The sequence below is a fragment of the Rhincodon typus genome, chromosome 23 (genome assembly GCF_021869965.1).
Source record: "Rhincodon typus isolate 14 chromosome 23, sRhiTyp1.1, whole genome shotgun sequence".
In the NCBI taxonomy this organism is placed as follows: Eukaryota; Metazoa; Chordata; class Chondrichthyes; order Orectolobiformes; family Rhincodontidae; genus Rhincodon; species Rhincodon typus.
In genome coordinates this window covers 8,418,058-8,440,290 of record NC_063354.1, presented here as the reverse complement: position 1 = coordinate 8,440,290, position 22,233 = coordinate 8,418,058, and the positions used below count along the sequence as shown (strand labels likewise).

Genomic DNA, 22,233 nt, shown 5'->3' with positions numbered 1-22,233 from the left:
AATTGTACTTGGTAATATTTTACCTACAACAGCATGGTGAAGACTGGTACAATTACAACATTTAAAAGGCATCTGGATGGGTAAATGAATAGGAACGGTTTTGAGGGATAAAGAGGGCCAAATGCTGGCAAATGGGACTAGATTTAAACAGGATATCTGGTTGGCATGAACAAGTTGAACTTAAAGGTCTGTTTCAATGCTGTACAGCTTTATGACTTTATGACTCTATGAATCATCTTGTATTATGTGTGGACTTGGGTGTGTGATTTCCTTCAAGCCCGAAGTGGGTGTAGAGGGTTAGCCACTTTCGGAAATGAACTAGAAGATCCTGCTGAGTAAATAACAGGCAGTGTGTTCCATAAACACAGCTCTCTTCAGGTTACGTGAATATGACCGACATTACTGGAGAGAGTAAAAATCCGAAAGAACTGTAGATGCTGGAAATCAGAAACAAAAACTGAAATTGCTGGAAAAGGTCAGAAGGACTGGCAGCATCCGTGGAGAGAAATCAAAGTTAACGTTTTGGGTTCAGTGACTCTTCTTCAGAATTTCTGAAGAAGGGCTACTGGAAGCAAAATGTTAACTCTGATTTCTCTCCACAGATGCTACTTGAACCACTGAGATTTTGTATACAAAAATGAATTTTTCTATACAATATTACTGTTCAAAGGCTCGTTCTAAAATGTTAGAAAGAACTTCAAACATTTTTCAGCCTTTAGGAAGGAAGACCTTGCTTCCATTTCACAACAAAATTATTGTGAAAATACATACCAATTTTATGGAAGACGTTACTTGGAAATCTTATGCCAATCTGCACTAAAACAACAAAAACTGTATTGTCGTCTCCACAACCACACTAGCTCCATAATCCAAATGCCAAAGCAGATGGTGCAAGGGCTCAAAAAAAAATGCAAGTCGAGATTGACCCTTCATGAGAAGCATGTTTAAACAAGGTCAATTTAAAGTACAAACAGTTACCCACTGTCAAACTAGGCCATGTTGAATATACCATGCCTTACACAAAAGACCAGATGTGCCTCTGCCAGAGGACCTGTACTTATGAACAACAGATATCATACACACCTTGGTCAAAAGAATGAAGTACACATTACCTAGAAGCAAATTGAAAAACAACTCTCATTAAGAACAGATGCAAGAGGGAGCCAGAGGCACTTCAGAGAGATGGACAAGTTCTTCCAAAAATTGATCGCTTGAGAAAGAGCTAGTTTCAGAAGCAAAGCGGTGCCTTACAGAAGGCAAAAAGTATGCTAACCAATTGTACACAAAGTTTGGCTAGTGTGGGTTTCACCTGGTTATTCTCATGACTTGGTAATCATTCAGAAATCTCTGAGTTCAAATGGCACTTAAGAACAGACAAAAAGAACATTAAAAGGCATCTGGATGGGTACGTAAATAGAAAGGGTTTAAGAGGGATATGAGCCAAATGTTGGCAAATGGGACTCGATTAATTTAAGATATCTGGTCGGCATGGATGAATTGGACTGAAGGGACCGTTTAGAACATAGAACAGAGAATAGTACAGGCCCTTCGGCCCACAATATTGTGCTGAACTTTTACCCTAAACCTAAGGTCTATCTAACCTCCACCCCTACCTTATACTATCATCCATATGCCTTTCTAATAGCTGCTTAAATGCCCCTAATGAGGCCAACTCCACCACCCTCTCTGGCAATGTATTCCACGCCCCTACCACTCTCTGAGTAAAGAACCTACCTCCGATGTCTCCCCAAATCTACCTCCACTCACTTTAAAACTATGCCCCCTCGTAATAGCTACCTCCACCCTAGGAAAAAGTCTCTGGCTGTCCACTCTATACCTCTGATCATTTTGTACGCCTCTACCAAGTCACCTCTCATCCTTCGTCATTCTAAAGAGAAAAGCCCTAGCTCTCTCAACCTTTCCTTGTAAGGCCTTCCCTCCATTCCAGGCAACATCATGGTAAATCTCCTCTACACCTTTTCCAACACTGCCACATCCTTCCTGTAATGAGGTGACCAGAACTGGACACAATACTCCAGATGTGGCCGAACCAGGGTTTTGTATAGCTGAAGCACAACTTCACAGCTCTTGAACTCAATCCCTCTATTAATGAAAGCTAACACACCATACACCTTCTCAACAATGCTATCCACCTGGGTGGCAGCTTTCAGGAAACTGTGAACATGAACCCCAAGATCCCTCTGCTCCCTCCACACTGCCAAGAGTCTTTCCATAAACCCTGTATTCTGCTTTCAAGTTTGTCCTTCCAAAATGAATCACCTCACACTTTTCAGGGTTAAACTCCATCTGCCACTTCTCAGCCCAGCTCTGCATCCTATCAGTGTCCCTTTGTAACCTAGAACAGCCCTCTGCACTGTCCACAACGCGACCCACCTTCGTATTGTCCGCGAACTTACTAATCCACCCTTTCACTCCTTCATCCAAATCATTTACAAAAATCACAAAGAGGACCCAGAACAGATCCTTGTGGTACACCACTCGTAACTGAGCACCATGTTGAATATTTTCTGTCCACTACCACCCTTTGTCTTCTAAGGGTCAGGCAATTCTGAATCCAATCTGCCACATTTCCCCCTATCCCATGCCTCCTTACTTTCTGCATGAGTTTCCATGCTCTATGACTCTAGGCACTACATATTTCACAGGAAATACATTTCTTGAAATAAAAATTAAAAGAAGGTATGAGATTGCTGGGACTGACACTCCACTGCAGTGCTGAGGGGTGCTGCACTGTTAGAGGTGCTAACTTTCAAAGAAGATGTTAAATCAAAGTCCTTTCTCCCTCTGCAGTGGATCTAAAAAACCCAATGGCATTACTCTAAGAGCACAAGTGCCCTCCCTGGCATCTTATACAATATTTTCAATCTATCAATGCTACAAAAGAATATTATCTAGCCATGGTCACATTGCCAGGTGTTGAAGCTTGCAGTGCCCAGTGAGCTGCACAGGTTTTGTACCTTCAGAAGCTTAGTCACTGTTGTGAAGTACAATTGGCTGTGAAGCAGTCTGAGTCCTCCCATAAAAGCAAGGCTTTACTAAGAGTCTAAGAAATGGGAGGAGCTGGCCACGAGACCTTCAAACCTGTTCTGCCAATCAAGAAAATCATGGCGGATCTAAGCATTGCCGAAATTCTAGTCTCCTGCCTCTTCCCTGAAAACCATCAACTGTCTGAAAGTTCAACTCTCTCTGCTTTTAATATACTCATTGACATAGCATCCACTGTTCTCTATGGTAGACAATTTTGGACATTAAAAAATCTGCTGCATCTCAGTCTTACATTAAAATTCTGAAAATGTATCCTCCAATTCTAGATTTATACTAAAAAGGGGAAGCATCATTTCAGCATCAACTCCACCAAACCCACTCAGAATCTTTTATGTTTGAATACAAACATCTCATTCTGAGCTCCAATGAACATTCACTAATATTTCCTCATCTGGTAAGCTCTTCCTTATAGGATTCAACTTTATGGACCTTTCCTGAACTGCTTTGAATGCTAGTATTTTTATTCAACATTTTTGACAATTTGCTGTTAGGGGATTTAAGGATCAGTTTTTTTTTAAAATCCTATCATCGTTAAATCCAACTCAACATAAAAGTGGTAGCACTGTCATTTTCTATTAAAATTTAATCCCAAGAGTTCTACAAATTTACTGATGCCAGTGCTATAAGTCGAGTCATATTGAAATGTTGGTATGCCAGAATTAAACCCCAAAAGTAATTGCTTGCAACAGGAAACCAATGTGCACAGGGTAACAAAAACAGACTACAGCTTTCGGAACAATTCTGTTCTGATTTTCCACTGCTAAAAATAATAGCGATAAAATAAAACGGAAGATTTACAAAATGATTCACAACTAGAATCACCTACTCGATACCAAGAGCCCAAAAGAGCTACAGAAAGTATTTGTGGTTCTGTAATATTAATGGTTTCGGAGACAAGAACTCAGAAGTTTCTATAGTGTGTTTAAAAAAAAAACACATGAATTACAATTAGGCAAAATTTACCAATGTGGAAAATCTAATTTGGGTTCAACAAAATCTCCAGAACCAGGGATCACTGTTTAAGAATACAGGGTAAACCATTTTGGACGGGGATGCGGAGAAACGTCTTCACCCTGAGGGTGGGGAGCCTGTGAAATCCTTTGCCACAGAAAGTAGCTGAGGCCAAAACATTGAATGTTCAAGAAGGGGTTACATAGTTATATTGTCACAGAGCTGTACTGCATGGAATCATCATCATAGAACCCCACAGTGTGGAAACAGGCCATTTGGCCTGACAAGTCCTCACTGGCAACTTTTTCACACAGAGGGTGGTACAGCATCCCACCCAGACCCATTACCATAAATCTGCATTTCCCATGGCTAATGCACCTAACCTACACATCCCTGATCAGTACAGATAATTTAGCATGGCCAGTCCACCTAACTTGCACATCTTCAGACTGTGAGAGAAAACCAGATACACCCGGCAGAAACCCACGCGGACACATACGACCTCCACACAGATAGTTGACCGTGGCCAGAATCAAACTCGGGTCCCTGGTGCGGAGAGTCAGCAGTGCCAACCACTGAGCCACCGTACCATCCCTTACCACTAAGTCGCCGTGCCGCCCCTAAAACAGACCGTTCAGTCCAACTCACCCACACCAATCAGATATCCCAAATTAATCTAGTCCCATTTGACTGCATTTGGCCCATATCCCTCGCAACCCTTCCTATTCATGTACCCATCCAGATGCCTTTTAAATGTTGTAATTGTACCAGCCTCCACCACGTCCTCTAGCAACTCATTCCATACACGCACCACCCTCTGCGTGAAAAAGTTATCCCTTAGGTCCCTTTTAAATCTTTCCCCTCTCAGCTTAAACACATGCCCTCTAGTTTTGGACTCCCCTACTCTGGGGAAAAGACCTTGGCTATTGACCCTATCTATACGCCCTCATGATTTTATAAACCTCTATAAAAGGTCACGCTTCAGCCTCTGGCACACCAGCCTATACACCCTCTCCCTATAGCTCAAACCCTCCAATCCTGGCAACTTCCTTGTAAATCTTTTCTGAACCCTTTCAAGTTTCACAACATCCTTCTTACACCAGCGAGTCGAGAATTGCACGCAGTATTCCCACAAGTACTAGGGCTAAAGGGTTAAAAGGCTATCGGGAGAAGGTAGGAACAGGAGACTGAATTGGATGATGAGCCATGATCATATTGAATAGGACAGCAGACTCAGAAGGTGCCGAATAGCCTTTACCTGCTCCTATTTCCCAAATTTCTAAAAATATTTGCTGATTTATGTTGGTATAGTTTTCAAATTTCTAAAACCATTCTGCTCATAATGTGTGATGTAAGTTTTTCTTGGCTATTTCCCTGAATGGAACTGTAAAGATTTACAAGTCATCTCCGGCTTCCTGAAGATAATAAGACCGCCTTGAACAGCTGTAGTCACTGTGGCAGCGATGCTTAGTTCCTTGATGGAAATCAATTTATAAAATGGCTTGCCCGCAGGTTTGGACAGGTAGGACATCAAATAACAAACACTAGGATTTTACAATGGCCTAACCTTTCTGGTACTACCTCACCAATGACCTGACTCATGCAACTCAGTTTCATAGTATGTCACGTTGACACTTTAACACTCAAGCTCTAGGCTTATTTGGGGAACTAAACATGGGCCATCTCCAAGGAAACAGGCATCAGCACACTAAATAATCAAAGACGATACACCACTTAGTTACATTGGGATAGAGGAGAAAGCAACAATGCCAGCTAGCAGATGCAAAGTCATTTGTACAGTCTGTACAATTTATTGATTTCAAAGAATACAGAGTAACTACATATGCAACAATTGAAGCTATGATCTTTAGCCAACAAGTTATCATTGCAAATAACCTCGAATGATGTTTCCAATACTCCTAAAGGATTCATTTATCTTGTTTAAAGTCATTGGGTCTTTGTTTCATTGTAGTCCCCTCAAAAAGCTAAAAATTAGCACCTCCGGAAGTTTTATTACATTAGAAGTGTTATATAGATACAAGTGGTTGTCCTTAGTTCAACTGTTACCAGAAAAAGATTTTGATTCAGAGACATTACAATTAACTGATTATTTTGTGACAAGATACAAAAAAAATCCAGTAAATAAACTGTGAGAACCTTTCATTTAGGTGTCAAGCCATTAGGAAAAAAATTATAATGGAAATGCTTCAGTCAAGAGTTTCTTTTAAACTCACAATTTATTTTACATTTTCTACATTTTAAAGTCAGTGAGAAAAAAATTCTCCAAAAGTTCATTCACCATAGTGAATGCGGAACAGGATTTTTCCAGGTCTGGTGGTCAATCTGTACAGAGGGAGCAAATCAAAGACAGATTTGTGCATCTGAACTGCAATAAACTGGCTCTATTAAATAAAAGCCGAAAGAACTGCAGATGCTGTAAATCAGGAACAAAAACAGAAGTTGCTGGGAAAGCTCAGCAGGTCTGCCAGCATCTGTGAAGAAAAAAATCAGAGTTAACATTTCGGGTCTGGTGACCCTTCCTCTGTTCTGAGGAAGCATCACTGGGCCCCAAGATGTTAACTCTGATTTTATTTTCCCCATAGATGCTGCCAGACCTGCTGAGCTTTTCCAGCTATTTCTGTTTTTGAGCTGGCTATATTAGTTTGGCTTGAGGATTGGATGAACAGAAAGGAAAATAAACGTGAGCCTTCCAGTCCTGGTCATTATTCCCAGTCACCCCTCTTTGAAAGTATGCTCTTCAGATGATCAGGCTTGATGTAGAGCACATCTGGGATTACCTACTCCACCAAAACACACTGCCTAAACACAAGGCATTATAAGTAATAACAAGGACTGCTGCTACCCATGGTATGATATACCTTCAGGAATCGCTGCTTTCCAAAAAGGATAGTGGATTAATAGACTAAGGACTCGTCACTGATAAGTGAGCCGATAAAGGGTGCGGTATGAAATGCAAGTTTCACTTACCTGTCACACAGCTAAAAATGGCTAAATTTCAACCAATTTTGTGAATAATTGCATGCATGAGCAAAACGTTTCCTGCTTGCCCATTATGGGAAAGCACCGCTGGTTATTTTGAGCAGCCAAATTCTACTTCTTGATCTGAATTTCACCCAAACATTACATTCAGTCCATTTCAGACACAGCTTCCTCTATATTATGACCTCAATTATCTATTTAGGGGCTTCAAAATCCAACCCCCACAAGTCAATACTTATACTTACTGTTTGTTCGAAAGAACGAGTGGAAATAGATGAGCACAATCTTTGCATTAATATAACAGATCCAAAATCATAATGAGGGGTAATAACAGGAAGAACTTTAGAAAGAAAACATTAGTTAAAAGGAACCAAACAATATCAAACACCAGAATTAAGTGTATTATTTTTCTTTGTACTTCAGAGACACTAACTCTTAGATCATTCCTTCCTTATCCTTTAACAGCTTAGTATATCTGGAGACACCAGATATACAGCACCTTCCGTGTAATTAAATGTGTCAGGACACTTTAGAGTAAGACAAAACTTGACACTGAACTGCGTAAGATGATATTTGGTGAGATAGCCAAAAAGCTTAGTCAAAGCATTTTAAAGTGTTTTCAAAGCAGGAAGGGGTAAAAAAGACTCAAGGCAGAGAATATTCCAGAGCTTTAAGCTTTGGCAGATGAAGACAGACTCCAGGGAAACAGTTAAAAACAGGGAAGCTCAAGAAGCTGGAATTAGACATGCATGGATATCTCAGAGGGATGCTGGGCTGGAGAAGATTACATCGATTGCAGAAGGGAAGGCACAAGGCCTTGGAAACATTTGAAAAGGCAAGTGCAAATTTTAAAATCAATGCGTTGTCAGACTAGGAGCCAAATGGAGATCAGCCTGTGAATGGGTGATAGGCAAGAAAAGGACTGCCCATAACTACAGAGAAGGGCAGCAGAAATTTGGATGAAGTCAAGTTTACAGAGGGTACAAAGTACAAACTAGTGAAAAGTCAGTTGGACTAGTCAATTCTGGAAGCACAAAATCTCTCTTGTTCAAGAGGAGGCGACCAGAGAGGAATGGGTATGCTCCATGCCCATTGTGCAGAATACTTGGCTACTCAATTAATTTACTATTGGCAAAATGCTCATCTTAAACCTTGAAACAACATGCAAAATAATGTGAGTCAACTTAAATCCAAAAACATACTGTGAATAGATTTAGTGAGAAACTGGGGGGAGGTTTTGTCTCCCAACAGCATTTCTTTCCCATCTGTCACTCATTTCTTCAAGTTATCCATGGCATTGATCTGGTAGAGTTATGGTTTAGCTTCACTACCTGCAGGGTGCAGCCCTTGGTGTCATGCTTCATCACTGAGCCATTAGTCCCTACAGCTTATAGGCCAGAGACTGTACTCATAGCTTTTTAAAACCTTATTATTTACTTATTGCCTCACCTGTATAAACAATCATCTGCTACATAGCACCTCCTGCTGTGATAAATGCCTATGTTTTAAATGCTTTCCTTATGAGAGGAGGAGGAGGAATTTTGAGAATATGACAGGAAAGAAAAGGAAAGACTTTTATAAAGAAAATTAATCAAATACTGTTATACTTCTATCCCCATTCAAACCAAAGCTGTAGAAATATTTAGAATTAGCTGCACTACAGTGGATAGACCAAAAGGGAAAACCATATCCCTGCGTGAGATGTCAAATAATTCTAACACCTATTCGGCATCAATTATGAACACGTTGGGTTAGGGTGGGGGACGCACAGATGATCCTTTTCGCTGTTTCCATAAGCTCAAATACAAAGTCGTTTGGGGCTGAAATCAAATCTCATTTGTCAATCGCTAATACTTGCTTACGGATAGCGAGAACCCCGAACTAGAAACAGAACCTGGTTTCCTTCCGTACTGCAGTTTTCTGAGGCCGTTGCAGCTAGTTGGAGGTGATGGTATCAGGATTTAAATAGCATTTAATTTGGATAATTTAAATAGCAACATTTTACAACACAATATAACATGTATAAAATGCTGCTCAAATAGAATTGTGTCCCTGAAAGGCAATGGGTCTAACAGCTACAATAGGACAGTAACAAGCTAATTCCTCAGGTTACATTTCAATGTCAGTGTTCCTCTAAAAGATGGGCAGCTGATTGTGAACAGAATCTACTGTATCTCAAAGTTCAGAAGAATGGGATATGCTCTGTTTTAAATATGGACTTGCAAAATACCCATGAAGGATGGTAATCTCTCATGCTGTGACTCAGGTCACAGATATGGCGTTGTATAGCAACTGCAGTGCGGTCCCATGTTTCAGGGTCAGGAAATGAACAAGTCAAATTCCACTTATAATACAGAGTAGTCTGGAATTTTAACCAGCGCTTTAGAGGATGGAAGTGCACAACTCAGTGAGAGCTGACTAATAACTGAAGACAAGAGAAAGATCTCAATAGGAGGGGGCAGAACTTTAAAGGTGAAGGGCGGGAGGTTTCAAGGGCACTTGAGGAAAATCGTTTTCATCCATAGGGTGGCGGAATTTTGAATAGACTTCTGCGGCCGCAGATAGAGGTGGGAAACCTCACAATCTGTAAAAAGTACTTGGATGAGCACTTGAAATGTCATAATGTTGAAGGTTATGGGCCAAGTGCAGGAAAATGGGATGAGTGGAGATAGGTCAGTGCAGACTCGATGGGCTGAAGGGTCTCCTCTGTGCTGTATGACACTATGATTCTATGATTCATGATTCCAGGGGAGGAGATTGTCCAAGGATTTTCAGCCATTCATTTCAATCTGTTTCTAGTTATATCTCAATTTCATTTACTCACATTGGTTCATTATCCCTCAATATCAGCACCCTTGCCAAACACTCAGTTTAAAACAGCCTTTTTGAGCAAAAAAAAAGTGTGTTCCAGGCTCCCACCATCCTTCTAACACACTGCTTCCCCAACATCACCACAATTTGTCTCGCTACAACTTTGATGTGGTATCTCCTTTTCTGTGCTTCCCATCAGAGGAAATAACTTATCTCTATCAACCCTATTGAATCCTTTAATCATCTTTAAAAATATCCAGTTATACTATTCCTTAACTTTCTTTATTCAGGGAAGTACAAGCCCATGTAACTTGTCCTCATAAATTAATCCAATATCTATCACTTCGCATGTACATAGATTGGCGAAATCGTGGCTATTTTCCCTTGGAGAAGATAAGTGGGGGGGAACAATTGAGCTGGATAGAGGAGGCAGGGAAACCATTCCCACCTGTGGTAAGATCAGGGATGTGAGACCTCAAGTGTAAAGGTAATTGAACAGCAACATAAAAAGTTATTTTCACACGAGTGTCTGAAGTCTACAATGGACTGTCCAAGCATATGGTTGGAGCAGGTGCAATTGAGGCATTCATAAGGGAATTGCATTATGGCCCGAAAAAGGACAACAGTGCAGGATTACAGTGGGGAATGACACATGGAATTGCTCAAAGAGTCAGAGCAGGCATGATGAGCCCAATAGCCTCCTTCTGTAACTACAACAAATCAGTGATCATTCTGGCGAATCTGCAGGCTACCCCCTTCCGAGTGTCTTTCCCCATGTTCGCTGGTCCACAGAGATTGCAGTGAACTGTACACGCTCTGGTCCACATTATATTACTTTTCATAATTTGTGTCCCAGCTCGATTGAGAAAAAAAAAAATCAACAGTGCAACAAATGTTCTGATTTTCCTTGCACTGATCTATTAACCTGTGCCTTTTGCTCACTAAGATCCAAGTCTCACTACTGCTCCACAGTTAGAGTCAGAGCTGTACAGCACGGAAACAGGTCCTTCAGTCCACCTTGTCCACGCCGACCAGATAACCTAAATTAATCTAGTCCCATTTTATCAGCATTTGGCCTATCTCTCTCCAAACCTTTCCTATTCATATACCCATCCAGATGCCTTTTAAATATTGTAATTGTACCAGCCACTGCCACTTCCTCAGGCAGCTTATTCCATATGCACACCACCCTCTGTGTGAAAAAGTTGCCTTTGGGTCCTTTTTAAATCTTTCCCCCCTCACCTTAAACATATGCACTCTAGTTTTGGACTCACCCACCCCAGGGAAAAGACCTTGTCTATTCACTCTATCCATCATGATTTTATAAACCTTCATAAGATCACCTCTCAGTCTCCGTCACTTCAAGGAAAATAGCCCCAGCCTATTCAGCCTCTCCCTATAGCTCTAACCCTCCAACCCTGGCAGCGTCCTTCCAAATCTTTTCTGAACCCTTTCGAGTTTCATCACATTGTTCCTACAGCAGGGAGACCTGAACTGCACGCAGTATTCCAACAGTGGCCTAACCAATGTCCTGTCCAGCTGCAACATGACCTCCCAACTCCTATACTCAATGCACTGACCAATAAAGGCAAGCATACCAAACGCCTTCTTCACTATATTAAAAAAACGAAATCAGAAACAAACAACAGAAGTTGCTAGAAAAGCTCAGCAGGTCTGGCAGCATCTGTGAACAGAAATCAAAAAGTTAACATTTCAGGTCCGGAGACGCTTCCTCAGAACTGTTCTGAGGTAGGGTCACCAGACCCGAAACGTTAACTCTGATTTCTCTTCAGAGATGCTGCCAGACCAGCTGAGCTTTTCTAGCAACTTCTGTTTTTGTGCCTTCTTCACTATCCCATCTATCTTTCAAGGAACTATGAACCTGCACTCCAAGGTCTCTTGGTTCAGCAACACTTCTCGGGACCTTACCATTAAGTATATAAGTCTTGCTCTGATTTGCCTTTCCAAAATGCTTCCCAACTTTTCAGAAAGCATCTCATATCCTTTCTTGGTTTGAAGAAAAGGGGAAGATAACATCAAACTCCCATGTGCCATAGATTGGAGTGAGCAAAACTACCAAATGTCACTGTGCATGGTGGGTGTGTGGAATACGCTGCCGGCAGTGGTGATGGAGTCAGATACATTAGAGACATTTAAGCGACTCTTGGATAGGCACATGGATGATAGTATAATGTAGGGTATGCAGGGCAGTTTGATCTTAGTAGGATAATAGGTTGGAACAACATCGAGGGCTGAAGGGCCTGTACTGTGCTGTATTGCTCTACGCTCAATATTTTAAACCTGTACCTACATGCCTTAAGACAATAGCTTATTTAAAGCATTTCACAGTTTAAGCCGCCCCCTCGGCTTTGTTCTTGGCACTTTTGTCTGAGTCAGATGCTTGTGGGCTAAAACCTCTTTCAAGCAGATCATGTAGGCTGATATTTCTATCCCGAAACAAGGGCATGCTGTCCTTTCAGATGTATCATTCTTCAAATTAGATGTAAAACAGAAACTCATGAAACTATTTGAAGAGCAAGGGAATTCTACTGGTGTCTTGACCAACATCCTAAGTGTGAACTCTTAGAATGCAAACTGACTGCCACATTTGGCTACTTTACAACTACACCTACGCTTCGAAAGGTCATCAATTGACTGTAAAGCACTTTGAGATGTCCCAAAACGTATGCAAGTTCAAGTTCTCCTTTTTTTTCAAAGAAGCTAAAGGGAAGCACTTGAGCAGTTAGAGGAGCTCAGCGTCTACAACCCAACGTTCTGGAGCTCTGGACACAGCTTTTTAAAATGTCTCATTTTCTTACATGCAACTTTTCCCAGTTAACATCATGTTACTTTGAAGAAAGCTTGAAAACATTAAACTCAAGAAAAGCAAGTTATCTTCTAAATGATGAAGATAAAAGATAAATTACATTGTGTTTTATAGATTCAGAAACTTCAGTGCTCAAAATAAACTAGTTGCAGCCACACCATGCTTATATCTAGAGGAACGGGTTCGAATGGTTGGATTCTCAGGTTGCAAACAAAGCTTAAAAAATGATCTTGTATTAATTCCACACAAGGAGCATGCTTAAAAAGTTGGTACATTCTCCTGACAGTTCTTTCAGGAAAAATAAAACTGCTTGGTTTTTTTTTGAAAAAATGAGTCCTTTGCAGTTTCTCCTTGGCTGTTTTTTTTGACAAATACTTTTCTCATTTATCTATTCCCTCCCACTTCTATTTGAATTTTATTGACGATTCATTTTGAGCCCATGTGAGATCGGGAAGTGTCAACTGGCCGACAGACTCGGAAACTAAACTGTACGGTTGGAGGCCATTTTATATGGGGGAGGTGATAGCCTAATGGTATTATCGCTAGACAATTAATCCTGAAACTCAGCTAATATTTTGGGACCTGGGTTTGAATCCTGCCACGGCAGATGATGGAATTTGAATTCAATAAAAAAAAATCTGGAATTAAAAGTCCATCGATGACTGTAAAACCATTGCTGATTGCCAGGAAAAACCCATCTGGTTCGCTAATGTCCTTCAGGGGAGGACATTTACTATCCTCACCTGATCTGGTGACTCCACAGACTAGACATGACTCTTAACAGCCCTCAGAAATGGCCTGGCAAACCATTCAGTTGTATTTATCAGGACTTAGGCTCAACAAAGAAAATAAACCACATGGGCCAACTGGCAACAAGGTGCAGAGCTGGATGAACACAACAGGCTAAGCAGCGTCATAGGAGCAGAAAGGCTGATGTTTCGGGCTTAGACCCTCCATCAGAAACGGGGGAGGTGAAGGGGGTTCTGAAGTAAATAGGAAGAGAGGGGGAGGCGGATAGAAGATGGATAGAGGAGAGGATAGGTGGAGAGGAAACAAACAGGTCGAAGAGGTGGGGATGGAGCCAGTAAAGGTGAGTGTAGGTGGGGAGTTAGGGAGGGGATAGGCCAGTCCAGGGAGGACAGACAGGTCAAGGGGGCGGGATGAGGTTAGTAGGTAGGAGATGGGGGTGCGGCTTGAGGTAGGAGGAGGGGATAGGTGGGAGGAAGAACAGGTTAGGGAGGCGGGGACGAGCTGGACTGGTTTTGGGATGCGGTAGCAGGAGGGGAGACTTTGAAGCTTGTGAAATCCACATTGATACCATTGGGCTGCAGGGTTCCCAAGCGGAATATGAGTTGCTGTTCCTGCAACCTTTGGGTAGCATCGTTGTGGCACTGCAGGAGGCCCAGGATGGACATGTCGTCTGAGGAATGGGAGAGGGAGTTGAAATGGTTCGCGACTGGGAGGTGCAGTTGTTTATTGCGAACCGAGCGTAGGTGTTCTGCAAAACGGTCCCCGAGTCTCCGCTTGTAGAGGAGGCCACAACGGGTACAGCGGATGCAGTATACCACATTGGCAGATGTGCAGGTGAACATCTGCTTGATGTGGAAAGTCTTCTTGGGGCCTGGGATGGGGGTGAGGGAGGAGGTATGGGGGCAGGTGTAGCACTTCCTGTGGTTGCAGGGAAAAGTGCCGGGTGTGGTGGGGCTGGAGGGGAGTGTGGAGCGGACAAGGGAGTCACGGAGAGAGTGGTCCCTCCGGAAAGCAGATAAGGGTGGGGAGGGAAAGATGTCTTTGGTGGTGGGGTCGGATTGCAGATGGCGGAAGTGTCGGAGGATGATGCGTTGGATCCGGAGGTTGGTGGGGTGGTACACGAGGACGAGGGGGATTCTTTTTTGGTTCTTATTGCGTGGACGGGGTGTGAGGGATGAGTTGCGGGAAATGTGGGAGACACGGTTGAGGGCGTTCTCGACCACTGAGTGGGGGGATGTTACGGTCCTTGAAAAACGAGGACAACTGAGATGTACGGGAGTGGAATGCCTCATCCCGGGAGCAGATGCAGTGGAGGCGAAGGAATTGGGAATAGGGGATGGCATTTTTGCAGGAAGGTGGGTGGGAGGAGGTATATTCTAGGTAGCTGTGGGAGTCGGTGGGCTTGAAATGGATATCGGTTTCTGGGTGGTTGCCCGACTTTAGGTGCCAGAAATGACAGAAACAGCCCTATCGACCCTGCAAAGTCCTTCTTCCTAACGTCTGCGGGCTAGTGCCAAAATTGGAAGACCAGACTTAACGTTGGGCTGTTGCTTGACCAATCAGTAAGATATGATTCTGTGAGGATGCTGTCTGGGACATAGTCATCGCCATCCCCGGATAGGTCCTGTCCCACTAGCAGAACAGGCCTGGCAGAGGTGGGGCACGGTAGTACACAGACAAGAGTTGTTCTCAGAGTCCTCAACATTGACTCCAGACCCCAAGAAGTCTCATGGTTTCAGGTTAAACATGGGCAAGGAGACCTCCTGCTGATTACCACATACTGTCCCCCCCTCAGCTGATGAGTCAGTATTCCTCTATGTTGAGCAATACTTGAAGGAAACATCAAGGGTGGCAAGGGCACAAAACATGATCTGGGTGGGGGATTTCAACAAAGAATGGCTCAGCGGCAGCTGATCAAGTTGGTCAGGTCCTAAAGCAGCTAATTGCCAGGCTGGGTCGGCAGCAGATGGTGAGGGAACCAACAAGAGGGAAAAAACGTACTTGACCTCATCCTCAGCAATCTGCAGATGTACCTGTCCATGATAGAATCAGTAAGAGTGACCACCACACAGTCACTGTGGAGACAAAGTCCTGCCTTCACATTGAGGATACACGTCATAGTGCCACACTACACAATCTCCATGCTAAATGGTATAGACTTTGAACAGATCTAGCCACAAATCCCATGGTGCCTCATGGAGGCCCAGTCTTATCAACAGTAACAGAACTGTACTCCAGCACAATCCGTAACCTCATGGCCCGGCATATCCCCCACTCAACCATTACCATCAGGCCAGGGGGTCAACCCTGGTTCAATGGAGAGTGCAGGAGGGCATGCCAGCGGCAGCACCAGGCATACCTCGAAATGAGGTGTCAACCTGGTGAAGCTACCAAACAGGACTACCTGTGTGCCAAATAGCATAAGCAGGAAGTGACAGACAGAGCTAAGCAATCTCAAACAAATGGATCAGATTTAAGGTCTGTAGTCTTGCTACATCCAGTCATGACTGACAGTAGACAATTAAACAATTCACCAGAGGAGGCTCCACAATTAGCCCCATCTTCAATGATGGAAAAGCCTAACAACACAACAGTGCAAAAGATGAGGCTGAGCATTCACAATGGTATTTAGCCAAAAGTCATGAATGGATGATCCATCTCAGCCACCTCCAGTCCCCAACATTACAGATACCAGTCTTCAGTCAATTTGATTCGCTCCATGTGATATCAATAAACCTTTGGAGACACTGGATACTGCAAAGGCTACAGGTCCTGCCAATATTCCAGCAATAGTACCGAAAACATGTGCACCAGAATTTGCTGATCCCACAGCCAAGCTCTTCCAGTACAGTTACAACATTAGCTTCTACCCAACAATGTGGAATATTGCCAAGGTATGTCCTGTACACGAAATGCAGGACAAATCTAATCCGGCCAATTATCACCCCATCAGTCTACCCTCAATCATCAGTAAAGTGATGGAAGGTGTTATCAAGTACTATCAAGCAGCACCTGTTTAGCTATAACCTGCTCAGTGATGCCCAGTTTGGATTCCACTGACATGGAAATAGATCACTCTTTGTTCACTGTGGATGGGTCAAAATGCTGGAATTCCCTCCCCAAGGGCATTGTGGGTCAACCCACAGCATGTAGACTGCAGCAGTTCAAGAAAGCAGCTCCCCACCACCTTCTAATAGGGCACCTTGGGATGGGCAAGAAATGCTGGCTCAGCCAATGACGTTAATGAACGAATATAAAAAAATTATAGCAAGTAAAAAGGCCAATGGGGACCAGCACTACAAACCACCATCCAGTCTGAAAAACCCAGACCTTCCTCATGTAAATGACTACACTACTTCAGAAAGCATCAAGATTGTTCTTCTTGGTGCCTTGGGCCAGTCGGACAGACCATGGAATTCAGTGAGCGAACAGTGACTTGACTGAAGTCTACAAGATTCTGAAGAGTTTTGATAAGGTCGACATGGAAAAAAAAGGTGTTTCCTATTGTGGGTAAGCCCAGAACTAGGGGGCACTGTTTGAAAATTAAGGGTCACCCTTTTGGAATGAGGATAACATATTTTCTTGGAGGGTTGTGCAACTATGAAACGCTGCCTCAGGAGGCAGCGTTAATTAAATGTTTCTTTCAAGATAGAAGTAGACTGAGTCTGCGTTGCCTAAGGAGTGTCTAAGGCTACTGGGAGTAGAGGGCAAAATAAACTTCTACTCCTGATGATACATTTGTGTTATCCATCAATGAACCGCATTACAACAGATAATGATCTAGTCAGGAGCACATTGCTAGCTGCAGCTCAATTGCTGGCATCTAAATGATAAGGTTTGGGTCCATGTCCTACAGGGCTCAAGTCCAAAACAACAAAAGTTTACCTTCCAGTGAGACAGCACTGTACTGTCAGAGGTCCCAAACCAAGGTCCTCTCAGTTCTCTTAGATAAATGGGAAACAATAACACACTGTTAAAGAGCTGGAGAGTTCTTGCCTGTAACAAACAAAAACAGAAATTGCTGGAGAAACTCAGCAGGTCTGATAACATTTGTAGCGAGTGAAAACAGAGTTAATGTTTCAAATCCTGTCACCTTTCTTCTTGCCTACTTTGCTGGCCGCAAACAAGCTCTACAGCATTGCAAAGTGAAGACGTCAGACAGTTGTGAAAGGCACTGTACATATGTGAATCATTACAGTTGCACGCAAGTTGGGTTTTCCCTGTCCTACAACACAGGAGATAATAAACTTCAAAAGCAACGCACTTTGGATTTCAGCAATTTCATCCTGAAATTGTCAAACAAAATGCACAATTTCAAGTCCTTCCATTTTATAAATACACCCAATAGTTCCAAGTAATTAAATTATTTGGTCTCAAGAGGCGTTTCTGTTTTCATAACTGCAAGAAAAACAGCATGAAGGCCAGCTGAATGAAACTGCGAAGGACTCCACAGAACAGCACTCAAGAACTGGCAAGGGATAAAAAAAATTTACATCTTTGAAGACGGAAAATGGTCAGAGGTGAAAATATGGCACAGGTGAAAAACAAACCAAGTGTTATAGCTTATGTTTAGAATGATATCATAGGACATGGGAACATTGTCTAATTAATTAGGCTACAGTGGGTCGCCCATTTATAAATGGCCGACTTAGAAACACTCATGCTTACAAGCGAGATCCCAAACAGGGATGAATGGTTGTTAATTTCAAAGATCCAACACATGAACACTTCTTCATACTTACAAATGATTATTTTATACTGTCCCACACTGCCTTCTGACTGGTGTACAGATCAACTTGTGAATGGACTCTAGAATCAAACTCATTCACAACCTGGGGGCTACTTGGAATTACCTTTCTCTTCAGCACATCTGTCTCAAAATAGCAGTGGTCTCAGCTCATCTGTACAAAATGGCTTGAATGATGTTCAGTGGAAGAAATGGTTATAGATACCAGGTGGCAAAAAAAGCCTATTACTGCAGAATGAATTAATTCATTAATGCTAGCCAAAACCTCAAAGGTAATTTAGAAACACAACCAGCAACTGTTTTTGAACCATTTCCAAGCAAAATTTTTAATTTTGCATTTGACAAATCCTATTCAAAAGTTCCAATCAAAAATGTTAATAATTAATTGTGTTTTAAAGCAGCAACAGCAACTTCAAAAGGCAATGCATTAAAATAATCTATTGTAGAAATCTATGCAGGTATTAGAACACTCCTTAAGATGACACAACTTTCAGTAACTTCAGATGTATTGACAAGATAGTCCTTAAATATAAATAAGTATTCCTAACACTACATGAAAAACTGAAAGACACAATTGGTTGGAAGCTTTCTGGATTAAAAAGGGGATTTATCAAGGAAAGAGATTAACAGTTTAATGTGGCCTAGAAACCACCAGTTGTTTGCAAGAATATGAAATGACTTTGGAAAAAGCTTTCAAGGAGATTAGAAATGGAATTTATTGCATTAATGATGGGAAACCTGACATTGAAAGAATTAAGTGGCCTCTATGTTAACCGTCGCCTAGCAATCCATTCTGAAACAATAAACAGACTTAGGAAGTCAGTAAGAAATACATTCCAGGAGCACTGCAAGTATTCTTTTCTCAGTAGAGGTTCCCAGGAATCTGATAAAGTTTCCGAGTACCAGTATTTCTAACTAACTATCTGGTAAAACCTCAAAAGCTTGTCTGTAATCATTTTCCAAAGACTCAGATCCGAGTTGATTGCAACCAGAACATATACTTTTGCACCAGTCCGTCACTGTCAACAATTCAATTTCATTGACGGGAAACCTGACGTATCTTAAGACATAACATTTTATCCTATTTTCAGAGCCTTGGCCCACAGCAGGCTTGTCGTCATTTTGCATTGTGTGTGTGTCTGTCTTTGGAATTCACAGGATATTGTTCTAATTCTGGACTGTAACTTCAATCTTAACGAGTTTTTAACCACTAGTTTTAAGAAGCAGCATTAAAATAATCTGTTTATTGGAGTAGTCAGGTGGAAGTTTATTTTATTCTGGATAATGGCACACAAAAAAACACAAAAGCTTCAAAATCTCCCCTCCCCCTACCGCATCCCAAAACCAGCCCAGCTCGTCCCCACCTCCCTAACCTGTCCTTCCTCCCACCTCAAGCCACACCCCCATCTCCTACCTACTAACCTCATCCCGCCCCCTTCACCTGTCCGTCCTCCCTGGACTGACCTATCCCCTCCCTAACTCCCCACCTACACTCACCTTTACTGGCTCCATCCCCGCCTCTTCGACCTGTCTGTTTCCTCTCCACCTATCTTCTCCTCTATCCATCTTCTATCTGCCTCCCCTTCTCTCCCTATTTATTTCAGAACCCCCTTTCCCTCCCCCATTTCTGATGGAGGGTCTAGGCCCGAAACGTCAGCCTTCCTGCTCCTATGATGCTGCTTGGCCTGCTGTGTTCATCCAGCTCTGCACCTTGTTGTCTCGGATTCTCCGGCATCTGCAGTTCCTACTATCTCTGACACAATTAGCCCTTTTGGTAATTGAATTGACATGGGGTCACAGGGTTTGATTATCAGCATATTCCTCCTGTCACACTTGCTTAAGATGGGGGTTGCACCCTGACAAATGGACTTTGTCCTTTTTCCTAATATCCAACCAAGTTGCTGCAAGAAAGTCTTTGCTGAGGTACTGTTCCCATTAATAAAGTCTTCTTCCTGAAGGTTATAAAAGCACAGAAATAGAGTTTATCAAAGACAATAATTAAAGACCCAAAACTTTGTACCTCTGTGCTTTTAACCTTCCAGTGGCAACTACAGCCCCCATTTTCATGCTCATCAACAGTGACCAAGCTATCTGAAGGGGCTTCACAGCTGTAACCGATCCTTAGATCGCATGACACCCATATACAAAGTACCAGTGCTGCACATTTTACAGAATGTCTTTCTCCACCCAAGAGGGAAAGAACTGAATTTATTTCACAGTTATGTAGATTTTATATCAGTTTATTCATTCCCTCCAATTTGCAAAACAAAAAAACAAAACAATTTTCAGCGTGCAATCAAGAACAAGAAGCCTATCGAAGTACTGTTCTCTCTCAGGACACTGAGATCAGTCATAGCAATTACATTTTTCCTAAAACATGAAATTTGAGCAATGATTTGCTCCAACTTCCAAAAACAGGCATATGTTCCCAGCTTGGTCAAGCTGGGATCTGTCCTCCTGCCTCTTATTAATGAAGCAAAGGCTGGTAGACACAGCAGCATCAGACGATACAGGGGCTAGATGCCAAACTACAGGAATATATGTAAATTAATGGGATGGGGGATAAAGCAAATTTTTAACTGCATAGAGACTCCAGGCCATCAGGAATATTTGAAGAGTTGGTCAATGGACGTCATTAATGGCTCAAATGCAGAGGAAAGAAAATCCCAAATAGTTCAACAGCTTGAATGGATATAGTAAATCATCTCATCGGACTTCATAGTAGCAGTGACCAAACAGGAATCTGGCCCGAAGATGATATTAGGACTGCTGGCCAAATTGCTGAAGAGATAGGTTTAAAAGGTCAGAGGTTTGGAGAGACTTGTAACAACACTGGGCCTACAAAGATTTGAACATATTTTTTCCCCATTGTTTCAGAGAGATATAAAGTTTCAGAATTTGGACTCGGAAGTTACAAATGCATCAAGATGGTTATCACAGTTGGACAAATGATTTCACATAGGATTTGTTGTGCCTTCTTGATTTGAATAACGCACTCGAGTGTTTGAGGCCTCAGGCTGTAAGTAAAGGGCTAGTGGAAAGGACAGGTCTTGCAAAAAAAAAAAAAAAAGAGGGTTATTCTATTTGTTTACATTACCAATATTACTCATATTACTTTAACGGAGCCTGATGTTCGCTTCAGGACACAGGATGTCTGTAATATTTTTACAGAGTCTCAACAGAATCACATGTCACATTAAAATGTTATTGACCAATCATGCTGCACTAAAAGTGGGAAGGATAGGAGGAATCATTGATGTCATAAGTCAGGAAAATACAAGACAGGAAATATTTACAAAGTCGAGTGATAATGCTCCTTTACAGTGCTTCCCACATCTCAGAGCCCTCTGAAGAGCTATTTTTATTATGAATTACATAATAATTGCAGAATTTTATAATTATTGAAATTTGCAGAAAGTGCAATAAAATTCAACATCTTCCACTCTGCAGTGCCTTGAATTAGGAGCTCCTGACTTACAAACACTTGTACTTATGAATACAATTCCATACAAGACTGTACTTCTAAAAGGTCCAACATATGGACAGTTCCTGTACTTAGAAATTACCACTTTACATTGTCCGGCATTGAGTTCTAACTTGCAGACAAATCAACTTGCATATGGACTCCAGAACCCAACCCATTTGCAGCTCAGGAATTGCCTGTATCCCAACTCATACATACAGCCTGACGGCAAACAACATACCATAAGATATAGAAGCAGGGTTACGCCATTTGGCCCATTGAGTCTGTTCCACCTTTCAATCATGGCTGACATGCTTCTCAATCCCATTTTCCTGCCTTTTCCCTATAACCTTTGATCACCTAACTAATCAAGAACCTATCTATCTATCTATCTCTGAGCTTTATTTAAGACAATGACTTGGACTTCACAGTGGCAATGACTTTCACAAATTCACCACCCTCTGGCTGAAGAAATTCCTCCTTACCTCAGTTCTGAAGGGTTATCCCTTCACTCTGAGGCTGTGCCCTCAGGCCCTTGTCTCTCCTACATTGGAGACATCTCCTCATCAGGCCTCTCAGTAAGTTTCAATCAGATTCCCCCTCAACCTTCTAAACTTG

The 22,233-nt window shown here is 42.2% G+C and overlaps 1 protein-coding gene across 7 annotated transcripts in view; it reads right to left on the bottom strand.

Annotated features, from left to right (window-relative positions):
• st6galnac (ST6 (alpha-N-acetyl-neuraminyl-2,3-beta-galactosyl-1,3)-N-acetylgalactosaminide alpha-2,6-sialyltransferase) overlaps positions 1-22,233 on the bottom strand; it is a 108,604-nt gene that overhangs the window by 40,951 nt on the left and 45,420 nt on the right. The window lies entirely within an intron of this gene.